A 13,506-nucleotide genomic window follows, 5' to 3' on the forward strand; every position below is an offset into this window, starting at 1 on the left:
ATTTGAATGACAACAAAAAAGCCACTCGGAGTGGCTTTTTACTGTATATATTAAGATGTCATAAAAGCTATTTAAATGAGCTAATTTGAATAACAACGAAAAAGCCACTCGGAGTGGCTTTTTACTGTATATATTTAGATGTCAGAAAAGCTATTTAAATGAGCTAATTTGAATGACAACGAAAAAGCCACTCGGAGTGGCTTTTTACTGTATATATTTAGATGTCAGAAAAGCTATTTAAATGAGCTAATTTGAATGACAACGAAAAAGCCACTCCGAGTGGCTTTTTACTGTATATATTAGGATGTATGAAAAGCTATTTAAATGAGCTAATTTGAATGACAACGAAAAAGCCACTCGGAGTGGCTTTTTACTGTATATATTAGGATGTATGAAAAGCTATTTAAATGAGCTAATTTGAATGACAACAAAAAAGCCACTCAGAGTGGCTTTTTACTGTATATATTAAGATGTAATAAAAGCTATTTAAATGAGCTAATTTGAATGACAACAAAAAAGCCACTCGGAGTGGCTTTTTACTGTATATATTAAGATGTAATAAAAGCTATTTAAATGAGCTAATTTGAATGACAACAAAAAAGCCACTCGGAGTGGCTTTTTACTGTATAAATTATAATATATGAATATCAAATAAAGAGAACGTATGAATGATAGTTTTATCGAGTCCAAGTTCAATTATAATACAAAATCAATAGAGGGCGCTAATGGATATCAAAATAATATAAACCGAGGGCGGTTATAATAAATGATCGATTTATCGAGTCCAAGTGCAATTATAATAAAAGAAATCAACAGAGGGCGCCATTCATTGGTGGTGAGGTATTATAAACAGAGGGCGGTATTTAATTTTATGATAAGGAGTTCATGTACCGATAAAAAACAGAGGGCGCTATTAACGGGCACTAAGAGATCTGATTTCAATTATATAAAGAACAGAGGGTGATATTTAATTCTTTATTTAAAATTGCAATCATTTTTATTTAAAGTTTATTAAATAGATGGAATACTTTGGGACGTCACAACTTGGGGATAAGTGCGATCATCATATAATCATCGAGAATGGTTTTTTAATTTGTGAAACGTGCGGTGAAATAGTTTCACGTTATTTTGATTTTTCGGCAGAAAATGCGCAAGAAGATCGTATCAATTGGTCAATTTTAAAAAGAAACAAAAGAAAAACTGTGGAAAAACTTATTTTGTCTGTTTGTCCAGAGCAAGACTTAGAAGATGTCCAAGAAACAATCAATAAATATAACGAGCTCGTTAATTACAAAACATTGAGGGGAAACGGATGTGTCAAACGGTCGTTAATAGCCGCGAGTTTCCATCACGTCATTGGATTAGACAAAGAACGAGTTAGAAAATTATTTAAAGTGACTCAAAATCAATTTAATAAAGCACTAAAAAGATACGATGACCACTACAATAAAGGCGGGGCCGAGGGTAACACCCCAAGAGGTGAAATAGAGGTATAACTCGGTGGATCGCTTTCATAATGTTTATTTACCGAGAATTTGAACTTGTAAGTTTTTCGATAAGAGATTTTTTTTCTTTTGCCAGCCGTTCGTCTACCCGTTTTTTAACTTCTTTTTCAAAGTCTGTATCGTTTTTAATTTTTTGAAGCTTTGTGCTGGTCTTTGTTCTAATTTTTTGCTTAAGCTCGTTAAATTTTGCGAGCTCTCTCGTAATCAATATAAACTCTTCGTGTGATATATCTCCGTCGTTGATGGCTTGAGACACGTATTCTTCAATCGTGTTAAGTTTGGAGTCTGCTAATATTTTAATCTGGTCGTGCTTTTTTAGCTTGGCGGATAATCGCCTAGACGCGATTCTAAGCAGAATATCTACACCAAAAGCGCCTATAAACGTTCCTTCTAGCACCAATCCAACGGGGGTTGATATAACACCCAAGAGAGCGGGAATACCGACAGCCCCCGCTATAGCCCCCAATCCTTCTAATCCTATTTCTACGTAATTAATAGTGTCGATCACTCTCTTTATTTTTTTATAAGTGTGCTCTCGGTGGTCTCTCTCTTTTAAGATTAAAGATCGAATCTCTTCAATCTTTTTAAGTCTGTACACTTTTGTTTCTTCGTTACTATTTAATCGGAGTACATCTCCAGAAATATCGGGGTATAGCGCCTTACCATCTACACTCATGTTTTTAATATAAAAAGATTTTAAAATTAAAAGATCTCCAACTCGATAATGATACCCTCACCCTTGTTGTTGAATACCTGTCCTTTTTCACCGCTGATAGAAAATGTCAGTTTGTCGATTATACCGTTTTTAAGATTTTTGAATCCCTCGGCTCTATCAATATCGGGTTTGCGCGTAGCCACGGGTACGATTTTTAAGATGTCAGAAGGACGACCATTAAAAAAGTTTTCACTCGTACTTAATTGCGGGCAGCGAATAAACAAAAATTTAAACGGATTAACGTCGTAAGACCCCGTATACACCACTTTGGGTACCAGTCTTCCTTTGGGTAAATTGAGTAATCGAGATACTTCTCTGTTCAAGCGCAATTTGAGATTTACGTCGGTTATCACCAATGTCACCTTTTTAGATTCTCTAAATATTCGAAAACTTACCCCGGGTATAGAATTTAAAATGAAATCGAACCAATCGACGTCGTACCACCCCGGTGCTATGATGACCGAACCGGTGACTCCGAGTGGTAACGGCGCTAAATGACTCGGAGGAATAAAATCTAAATCATCACCCGTCACGATAAGACTTCCCCTTATAATTACCCCTGCTTCTCTACTATCTCTCAACTCGCTCAACTCGCTCGCACCCATTTCTCCTTCAATAAACTTTGAAGCCAATTCCTCACCTTCAAAGATTTTCCTTTCTCTAACATATAATATTCTTACTAAAGATTGAAGCGTATTAAGTTCTAATTCAGTTTTTGGTATTTCTGAAGACATGGCGGCTAAAATCAACCCTCGCCGTTCAGCTATAATAGCTCTTTTTCTTTTGTTTGATTCTAAAACGGATTCTAGTCTATCGTCTTCGTACGCTTTTATAAGATCGTTTATAGTTTTTTGTAAAACATTTTCATCGTTAATTAAAAAGTGGTATGGTATATCGGGTAACAATCGCTCTATAAAATCTCTATCTGGCGTTCTTATGTGTACATCTGAAAGAAACTCCGCGGGTATGGGGGGAGGTTTATCTGTGGTAAACGCGGGTCTCCCATCTATTTGCGTAAACCAATCAATCTCCGTGGCGCTGGAAATATTAAAATATCCGGGGTTAAACATTAGCCTTTTTACGCGTACAGATTTTTGACCGTTTAAATTATCTACGACGTCTTCTAATTTAAACGTCTGCTCATTTTGAAACAAGTGAAACGAATGCATTTATTTTAAAGTCTTTTTATATTAAAACTGAAACTAAAATAATGAGTGATTTTAAGTCGTTAAAAAAGCAGATACAATCGATAGCCGATCAGGTAACGAAACAAGTAAATCAAAATGTAGCCAAGGCAACCGAGCTAAAGCATCAAGCTGCACCCCAAGCAAAGTTTTTAAACAGCACTAAACCCAGTGAACTGGAAGTTATAGTTAATAATACCAACGGGTTTTTAACCTTGTTCCCCGACTTAACCTCAGACTATAAATTGCCTCGCATCACAACGGATGAGGATGTAGATCGTTGGAAATCACACCCCATGTCGTTTTATCAAAATCAGTTAAATTTTGCGATCTACTGCGCTACTACGGGCTGCGGTGTTGGATTCGATCTTTTAAACGCGAGCAACCGCTACGTTTGGGCCATCTTTAACTTTCATTTATATTTTACGGTTAGAAAGATCCTGTACGACTTTGCCGCTCCTTTACCGGGAGATGACGCATTTAAAGCTCTAGACAACAGTTATAATCTCAGAGCATTTACCGATACCTCTTTGTTGTTTGGCATCGATCAAAATAAATCTTTTAAACAGACGAGAGACACAAACTCTAACGGTTTAGGTATAGCTTATTACTGGGACACGTCTTACGTACCCGTACCCGGAAACGATTATGATACAACCGACCTTAATCTCGAGTATAGTGAGTATCGTAAAGATATGATGAGTGGAACTAAAATGGGGTTTGGTCTGGACGATCCACCCAAGGGTTCGGGGCGTTACAGCGATTATACCGTAGCCTTTATCGAACAAAATGAATCGGTACAAAAGGCTTGGTTAGATTTTATACCCGCCAAGAGTTCGTTTACCCCCGCAGGAATCATAAAGATCAACGAATCGATCAGATCTTACGTGTACGCTTTACTCGGTGCGCAGGCTCAAACAAAAACGAGCGTATTATCACCAGGCACCGGATTAGACGCTCAGAGACAATTTAACGTCATCGTTGAAGATATCATCAATGCAGTAGACGACATGGAAACGAGTATCAATCAATTTCAAGACTCTTTGCAGTATGCCAGAACGCCTTTAAATTTTGTCGTGAAACCGGGGTTGTATTTAATTCCATCGGATATGAACTTGAGGGTTGGAACGCACGACGGCTATAACAACAATCTTCAAATCGCTACCCAGATTATGAAAACTGGTTTGGTGCCAGATTTAAACTCACAACCTCAACCGGACGACTCTTTTGATGACACCGATGACGTCGCGCCACCAACACCCCCAGAGCCTACGACCGATGTTGTATCACCAACACCAACACCAACACCAACACCAACACCAACACCATCACCATCACCAACACCAACACCTACAGTTTTAACCCAAGAACCCACGAAACTACAAACTCACCAAGACGAAAAATTATCGTTGACGGTAGGAATATTAGCTATCGTTGGCATGGGTATTTTAGCTTACGAGGCAACGCGATAAGTCACACTCTAATCTCACCAAAAAAAATAAGCCTTACCAACTTTGTGCTGGTAAGGCTTATTTTTTTTGTTTAAACTTGATTACAACTATTACTACCATCGTTTTTGCAGGTACGCAAACACCAAGGCTCCCACACCCAAAAACAAAGCCCACACGTGTTCGGCCAACCACGATACGGACTTACTCAGCGCGTTAAATATCCAACTTAGTACGCTGCCTATGATACCCGGCAGAGCACCCAACGCGCTCACTCCGAGTTTTTGAAGAGCAGATGCAAAATTAGCGAGTTGTTTTGAAATCCACTCTTTGATACCGCCTTTTGGTGTTGGTGCAGGTGTTGGCGATGGCGCGGGTGGGGCACCCACACCTCTCGCGCTAGCGACGATGCTACTCACTATCGTGCTGATGGCTAAACTCAAAGCGGCTAAAATACTCACTACGGTCACACCTTGTTCTCTAAACAGAGTTCTAATCTTTTCCGCCAGAGTCGTGTCGTCGCCTAAAATTTTATTAATCGTTTCTTTGATTCTAGCGATCTGACTTTTGAGTCCTCGTTCGTTGGCTTTTGCGGCTTCTAATCTGGCGGATCTTTCAGCGTCTAAGTCGCTCAATTTATCGTTTAACTCTCGTCGTTCTTCTTCGCTGATCCTATGATCACCTAATTCATGTTCGGCATCAAATATCTCTTGGTCTAGTTCTGTGAGACGCGCTAAATTAAGTTCTAGGTTACCTCTCAACGTCTGAAGACTTTTGTCTAAACCCTGGAGTTCTCTGTAATTTAATCCTTCCGTTTGAGCGCTGGTGTCGCGTTGTAAATCGTCTATAATCTCGGTTACCTCATCGGTGGCTCTGGGTAGTTCTGTCAAGGGGATACTCTCGGGTTGTACTTTTTCGAGTTTATCTTTTAGTTTGGCAAGTAGTGTTGGTTTATAGTCAGCGATTTTGAGGGTGTCGCGAATAAATGCGGTACCATATTTATTTTGTAAGGTACTTAATTTGTAATATATTCTTTGACCACCTCGTCTATAAGATAATGGTTCTCGACCTTTATATGTTTTAACGTATAGATTTCTGTCTTTACCAATTTCAAAATCGTTGGGGTCGATAAACGCGGGGTCTATATTATTTTGTTTGTAAAATGAATCAACATCTTCTTTTATTAGTTCTATAGATAATCTGCTTATTGTTCCCGTGCCGAGGACGCTTTCTGTGTCTACCGGTGTATCAGGAGTATCAAAATCGTCCCAATCCAGATTGGTCTCTGCTACATCATCATCGTCATAATCATCTGTTCTTTCGTAGTCTGGATCATAAAATCCTCCCTCATCCATTTATTTAATAAACCTATTTAAATTATGCCGTTTTCATTATACTGCCCGGTAGTATACCCTGGGTCACCAACCAATTTTGCGTGGCCAGAGCTCCACTTATAATGCCCGTCAATTTAGCCGCATCTTCTACGCTTAGTTTGCTCAAATCCGGCGCTTTCATTTTGAGTAGTTTATTTCCTACCATGGCGTATCCCATCACCAGACCCGATATGACGGCTCCGTGATAAATCGTATTAGCTATTCCGTTTGTGTCAAAGTTACTCATCGTTTTTAATATAACAATTTTTAAATTGCTGGTTTATTCCATGTCTAGCGTTTTGGGGGCGCTGGGTGTAGTGGGTTGCGTGACTACCGGCACTGGCTGTATAACCGGCGCAGTTGCCTTACTTTTTAGTACCAGCAACCCCACTCCTATTATAGACGCTATAGCCCCCCACATCGCCCAAGAGTTGTAGTCCGGTGAGCTCGTATTATCGTCCGATGTTACGTTCATTTTTGCTAATTTTAATTTCATCTGTCTATTGTGCTCGGCTAAAGCTTTACCCTGCTGAATTCGTTTAGGATTTTTAGTCTTGGTCACTCTCGTTACCGTCGGTGACGACGTTGTTTTTATCGGTTGAGGCGTCTCTGTCTCTGCTGGTTGAGCTGTGATCGCTGCTTGTTGATCTTCCATTTATTATATTAGGTTTATTAAATTTCAAATGTTTTGTTGTGATAATCGTAGCAACTAGGGGTGATATAAAAGTTCCGTACTTGTAACAAACGTCGCTCAACATACCAGCCATACTCGCGCTTATAATAGGATCGGAACTCAAGTCGTTGGTGAGTTCTTCTTCAGAATCTATAGTGACGTTATATCCTAAAACTTGTACGGGTGTAACCACAGCTAACACTCTCGAAAATAGACTTAAAGTGTATTTACCAACGGTTTTAACAATTTCATTTCCAAATTTAGTTTCGTACAGATGATACAGCTTTTCGAGTTCTTTACTGTCAAGAGCTTCGATATGTTTAACGGTGTATTCCTTTCCCAAGTACTTTCTAGAGTTTCCGGCTGCTATGACACCGCACAAACGATCTTTATGTTCTGCGTTGTGATCTTGTTCGTTCGTTAAAGCAAGTTTTAGGTCTTCCATTTAATTAGAAACGAATTTAATTTTGTTGTAGCTTTTGCAACTTTGTTACAAAGGCAAAGGTATTCGTAGGTGTAAAACGATAAATTAATCGATATGACGATAATAGCCAAAAACTGCAAATACTCGAATATTGCTATCATTTACTAACAGCAAAATGTATTTTGTTGATGTTTGTTGATCAGCAAATTGTAATGCTTGTGTAGCTTGTTGAGTAGGTTGTTACTCACCTAGTTATTAATTGTTACTCACCTAGTTATTAATTGTTACCCACCTAGTTATTCATTGTTACCCACCTAGCTATTAATTGTTACTCACCTAGCTACTCAAGTAGCTCGTAACTAACTGGAGGTTCGGTGTATACGACCAATTTACTATATTTCACATCTCTCAAACGTCGTTTTATATAATCTCGTTCTTCAATGGGTACGACGTCATTTTCGTCTAACGCTTGATCAAACGATGTTTTATCTTTGCAGTAAAATAAAGCCAACCAGGCCGTGTTTTCTCTATAATCTTTTAAAACGCTGTTGTACTTTTGGGTCAGTAACCAACAGCTGTGATTTACGTGTCTTCCGCTAAATGCCATCTTGCTTAAAGCACACGTCTTTTTACGATATTTAATCTCTTGATCCGAAGAGCAATCGTCCACGATAAACAGCGTGGCAACACCTTCGAATATTTTCCTGTAAAAATCGATCGCTTCGTTGAGCGTCATCTTGTACAATTCCGGATCGCAGAGGTATACCTCGGGATCTGCTTGAATCCACTTTCTTTCGATGTACGTTTTGTTTTTAAATATGGTAGGGCAAATGATGACTATCGCTTCAAATGTATTTTTATAGTCTGACTCTAACAGATCCAAAATCCATTTGGTTTTACCCGAATTTGTTTTGCCGACGATTAAAGCGCAATGCGGTTGTGTCATTTTAACTTAACAGAGATTTAAAATTCCCGTCTTCCAAGTTCAATTGAGCATCCATGACCAAAAATACGTACATCGTGAGGTCACCTTGACTTTCGGCTTCTCTGTTAAATTGAATGTTGATGCCTCCTCCGTCTCCGAGTTTCCTACCGGATCCGTGAGCGGAGTTGTCGTCGTTACTTCTAAAATCGAGCCACAGACCGTACTTGTCTTTTAGGTAGTCTCCGAGGTCAAAACCCGTCAAATTTAAGTCTTTAGCTACTCCGCGCCCGCTTTCGGTATCGCTGTCTCCAAAGAACTTGTTGATTTCATTCCAGTGTTGATACTGAAACATGCCTTGACTGTAGAGTTGATTGGGTTTACCTTCTACGGTCACTGATGTTTTGGTTATTTTTGGATTGTAAAATCGCTGCGGATTTTTGACCGCGGGATCTTTAAACAAAAACAAAATACCCTTGAGACTCCTGATGGGTTGATTGACGCTGACGTTCCAAAGCGTGTCCGATTTGTTGACGGATCTAACTTCTAGCGAGTGGATTTTATCAAACAGATATTGCATTAACCCCTTGTGTTTATTCCTGATGGTGATAGCTAGGTCTCTGTTGGTCACCACTTCGTATTCGAGAGACAAGTCTGAGATAGAATACATCGCCGCCGTATCTGAACTGTTGACTACTTTTTCGTGATCGTTAAACTTTATCTCGTACGTCAGAGGTTGTTTTAAACCGCTGGGGTAAAAAGGGTGATGCGAAGTCAGTATGTCAATGTCTAGGGGAATACAATATCTGTTACCATAGGCATCCGCGATAGCCTGATCTTTACCGCTGTTGGCGCCCGCGTTAGCATCTCCAGCCCCAATTCTTAGTTTAGACACGTTTTCTTTTTCTATGCCCGAGTACGCCATGTTTCGAGTTGCCGAGCTGTTGATCCAATTGTCTTTAAAGTTGTGGTACACGTCGGCGTGACGATAACTCACGATTTCGTGACCTTGAAGCCTGACGCTGATTTCGCTGACTAAATTTCTGGCCAAATTGCTAAAAATGGTTCTATTGTCGTCGCTTCCACCTTCGAGTTCTAAACTAAAAGCTAGTTTACAAGTGCCGGGTACGATCACGTCGTCTACGCCCAATTGAGGAAACTTAACTCTCAGCGTTTGCCCCGCCGATATACTACTGGGATTGTGGGTAATGACCACCTCTTTTCTCTCACCCTTGATAGATCTGGGTATTTTTAATAGTCTACTGGGATTGAGCTTTTTTCCGTACGCATTCATTTTATTTATACGAGTTTTAAATTTAAAGGTATCTGTAAGCCAAGAAACCCACCAAAAGCGTTCCTCCCGCGATAAACACCAGTTCTCTTTCTATTTGTTGGTCGCTAGGCTCGTAAAAATCTTCGAGTTTGGGTTCGCGTTGCAGTCCTACGGGTAGTTTGGTAGATTGTCCACTCACCTCGTTGTAGTAACGCAACGCTCGGTCTACGTTGGAAAATGTTTCTTTAGAGGCATTTTGTTTTCTGATACGTTCGTTGAGAAAATCTAGATATTTCGTTCGTTCTCGTTGCCACTTATCTTTGGCGGCCGAGAGTTGTTCTATCGCTAAATCGTGTCTCTTACGCTCCTCGTCGGCATCACTCTGTTTCAGACTTGAAAATAAAAAGTTTGAACCCGTAAAAGCTAAAGCGTTGACGATCGCGCCTCCAACCATCATAGCAAAGCCAGACATATTATTATTATAAACGTCTTTTATATTAAATAATATGCAAACATTATCTAAACTGTATTATAGCCCGAGCGGTTATTGGAGAGGTGAAAGCGCCGTCGACCATTTACACGATAAAACAAAAATCGATAAAAAAGTAATCAGAGATTGGCTTAAAAAACAAGCGATCTGGCAAATTTATCTACCGGGTCCCGCGTATGTACCCAGACCTACGAGTACATCGCAAGAGTTTGAAACACCAAACGATTTTCACCAAATGGATGTGCTATACCTACCCTGGGATAAAGTAAAACGCAAGACTTATAAATACGCTTTGACGGTTGTCGACGTTGCGAGTCGATACCACGAAGCAGAACCTTTGGTTTCTAAAACGGCGGATTCTACCCAGGATGCTATCGTCAAGATTTACGCGAGATCGCCTTTGAGTTACCCTAAAACGTTGAGAGTAGACGCCGGTACCGAATTTAAAGGTGCATTTAAAAAATGGATGGCTTCAAAAAACGTCGAGATTATCGTAGGCGAACCCGGAAACCACCGGTCGCAGGGTATCGTAGAAAGATTTAATCGAACGCTAGCCGAGAGACTGTTTGGTCATCAGTACGCTCAAGAAATGTTAAATCCCGAGAGTAGAAACACGCAATGGGTCGAGCGATTACCCAGCGTGATCAAAGCTATAAACGATGAAACGACGAGATTAATAGCTAAAGCACCGTCAGAGGCGGTTAAACTTGAACAGGTCCGGCAATCGCCGGCTAACCCCGTTAAAACAAAAGAGCAACAATTACCGCAAGATGCCATGGTTAGATATTTATATTACCCGGGCGAGCAAGAGGGTGGAACCTCGAGAAGAGCCACGGATCCCATTTGGAGCGTAGACATCTTCAACGTGGAAAAAAGAACGAGTCAATTTAAAATGATTAACGGTAAAAAAGTCACGACGGGTCCTACTCTTTATTACCTTCAAAACGGCCCAAAAAGGAGTTTTGTGAGACAAGAGCTTCAAGTCGTACCCGAGGACACGCAATTACCGCCTAATTAATATCTAGATTGCGGTGACCAAAAGCCAGCGTGTTTATACCGTCCGGTAAAATGTACCTCTTTGTGTCCAACGGACTCAACGATAGTTTATTTTGAGATACGGTGTAAAGAATATGGTTTTCCGATCTAATGTGAGTCATGGTTTCATAGTGAGATTTCTTGTTTAAGATGCAGTCGTAATAGTGTCGGTGTTTTAATTTCTTAGAGGTAACCGATTTTGTGACACCCTTTGCTTTTTTCAGGTTGATGTCAGCGGTTAAAATGGAGTACATTTTAGGTCTTATACAAACAACTTCTTTGACTATTTTACCTCCAAACTCGTCTTTAAATTTACCGATCACTTTCTTATTGGTTGGGTCGTACAAAGGATGATCCGTCGGATAATTCGAAAGGTCGTATTGTTGCCCGTTTTGCTGCATATCTTTGTACACGTCGTCAGTGTGCACTACGAGTACCAAACTGTCCGTATCTGTGTACATCAACCTGATTTTCTCTTTGTACTTGTCTTTCAAATGGTTGTAATAAAAATCATACATCAGCGTCTTTGAGAGATCCAAGATACTCACTCCGCAATAGATTGGTTTGTTTAACACGGTTTTAGTCTTGTACTTTTCGACAAATGACAATTTGCATTCTGAAAATGACGTCGTCGTTTTGTAGCTCGGTTTCTGTATAATTTTTTGGTATTTATCTCGATCGTCATCGTTATTGTCTCTGAGCAGGTAACCGTCAATCCGGTTTCTGACGTTTTCCATCGTCTTACCAAACACGCTGTTATTCATCAGTTTAAAAAAGTCTTTCTCAAAATCAGAGGTCGCTTTTGTTCGGAGTTGCGTGTTTTTGTCTATGTAAGATGCCATCCAAGGAGCTTGTTTAAATTGCAACACTCGATGTACCTTTTTAAGTTTCAAGCCGAGTTTGAGATACAACTGCAACGTGACGTAGTGCAAAACATATTTTTGTTTAGGATTAAGGGTACACGTTAATTTTTGCACGTTGCTACTAGGTTCGGTATCCAATAACTCGTTTTGATAATCAGACATCCATTCTTTTGGTATGACGATATTTTCTGGCGCTAGGGGATAATCGTTGTGCAGGTCGTGGAGATTATCCGGGTAATCGAGGTCTACTTCAAAGCAGTAACCGGTGTTTGACGTTTTCCTGAGAGATAATATCTTAGACTCGGTAAACGTTTTTGTAGACGCCCATTTAAAGTCTTTGTACGGCAGGTATTGACTCATGGCCCAGCCGTACAGATTGTTTGCATCGAGGTAGGTGATGTAACTCGACGGCTCATTTGGATTATGGTTGGGTAGGTATTTGTTGTTGGCTTTGTGGTATCTCATACCACCCACGCTTGAGATACCACCTCTTTTTGCTTTTTCAAAAAATAAATGTTTGTCTACGTCTTGCAATAGTTCGAGTTTAATTTCCGAGTGTTTTAACAAGGCATCCCACGACAATCCTGGTGCTGTATAGTAATTAGCCGGATCTAACGCGTAGTTTGTAATGCACGTTTTCCTAAAGTTTTCAAATACGCATGCCAGTAATAACGTATCGGTAGTGACGTACAAATCGTGATATTCCCCCATGTTTTTAACTTTAAACTCGTTCCACGTCAGTTTAGCTCTGTCGTAGTCCTCTCGCGATATATTTTCGTCTTTTAGGCTGCTGTAAAATTGTTCGATGGGGGGTAGGCTGGTCTCTTGAAATCTGTCAAACGAGTCCATGTATTCATACGGATAAACTCCTTTTTGTAACAACGAGTCGATATTTTGACGATTAAAATGTTCTCTGAGTAGTTTAAACGACTCTCTCGGACAAGCTTTAGATAATCTATCCAACGAAGACGCCATAAAATTAAACGAGTCTATAAATCGCATATTTCCGATCGAAAACGAAATATACTTTTCTGAATTTCTAGCGATAACTTGTATTTCCTTTTCATCGTACTCTGAAATACTCTGCATGATCAAGTGAGCGTCGTAATTTTGCAGATTGTGAAAGACGACTGGTATGGGGGTAAAACCTGGTTTAACTTGTAATTTTAGATTGCAGTAGGCGTGCGCGGTACCTCTATATCTACCCGTGACGTGGCAGTGATCTCTCACCTTTCTAAATTTGTTGATTTTCTTTTTGCATTCGAGGCATTTAGACTCTGTAAATCCATTTTTGTTTTCGTACTGATGTTCTTTTATTTGTTTTTCTGTTTTTGGTATTTGGGGTTTCTGGCACTGACAGTTGCTCGAGTAATTGGGATAAATTGGTTGCTCGCAAATCCAACACGTGTTTGTTGTATCATGATGTTCTTTAGCTCGCTCATTAAATTTCATGGGTTGGGGTTTTTTAAATATGCAATTTATGTCGCTTTGTATTTTTAACATTTTATTTACAAACTTTGATACAGCATCTTTACCTCTATAAGTCTCTTGATATGCATTGGTGCCGTCGCATCTAACTACTACCAACGAGTAACCGCTAG

At 39.7% G+C, this 13,506-nt stretch overlaps 1 protein-coding gene across 1 annotated transcript in view; it reads right to left on the reverse strand.

Moving 5' to 3' along the window:
* LOC119723782 (alkaline ceramidase 3-like) overlaps positions 1-13,506 on the reverse strand; it is a 32,299-nt gene that overhangs the window by 14,111 nt on the left and 4,682 nt on the right. The gene's annotated exons all lie outside the window — the stretch shown is intronic.

This window comes from Patiria miniata, unplaced genomic scaffold, assembly GCF_015706575.1.
Source record: "Patiria miniata isolate m_02_andy unplaced genomic scaffold, ASM1570657v1 HiC_scaffold_17, whole genome shotgun sequence".
Taxonomy (NCBI): domain Eukaryota; kingdom Metazoa; phylum Echinodermata; class Asteroidea; order Valvatida; family Asterinidae; genus Patiria; species Patiria miniata.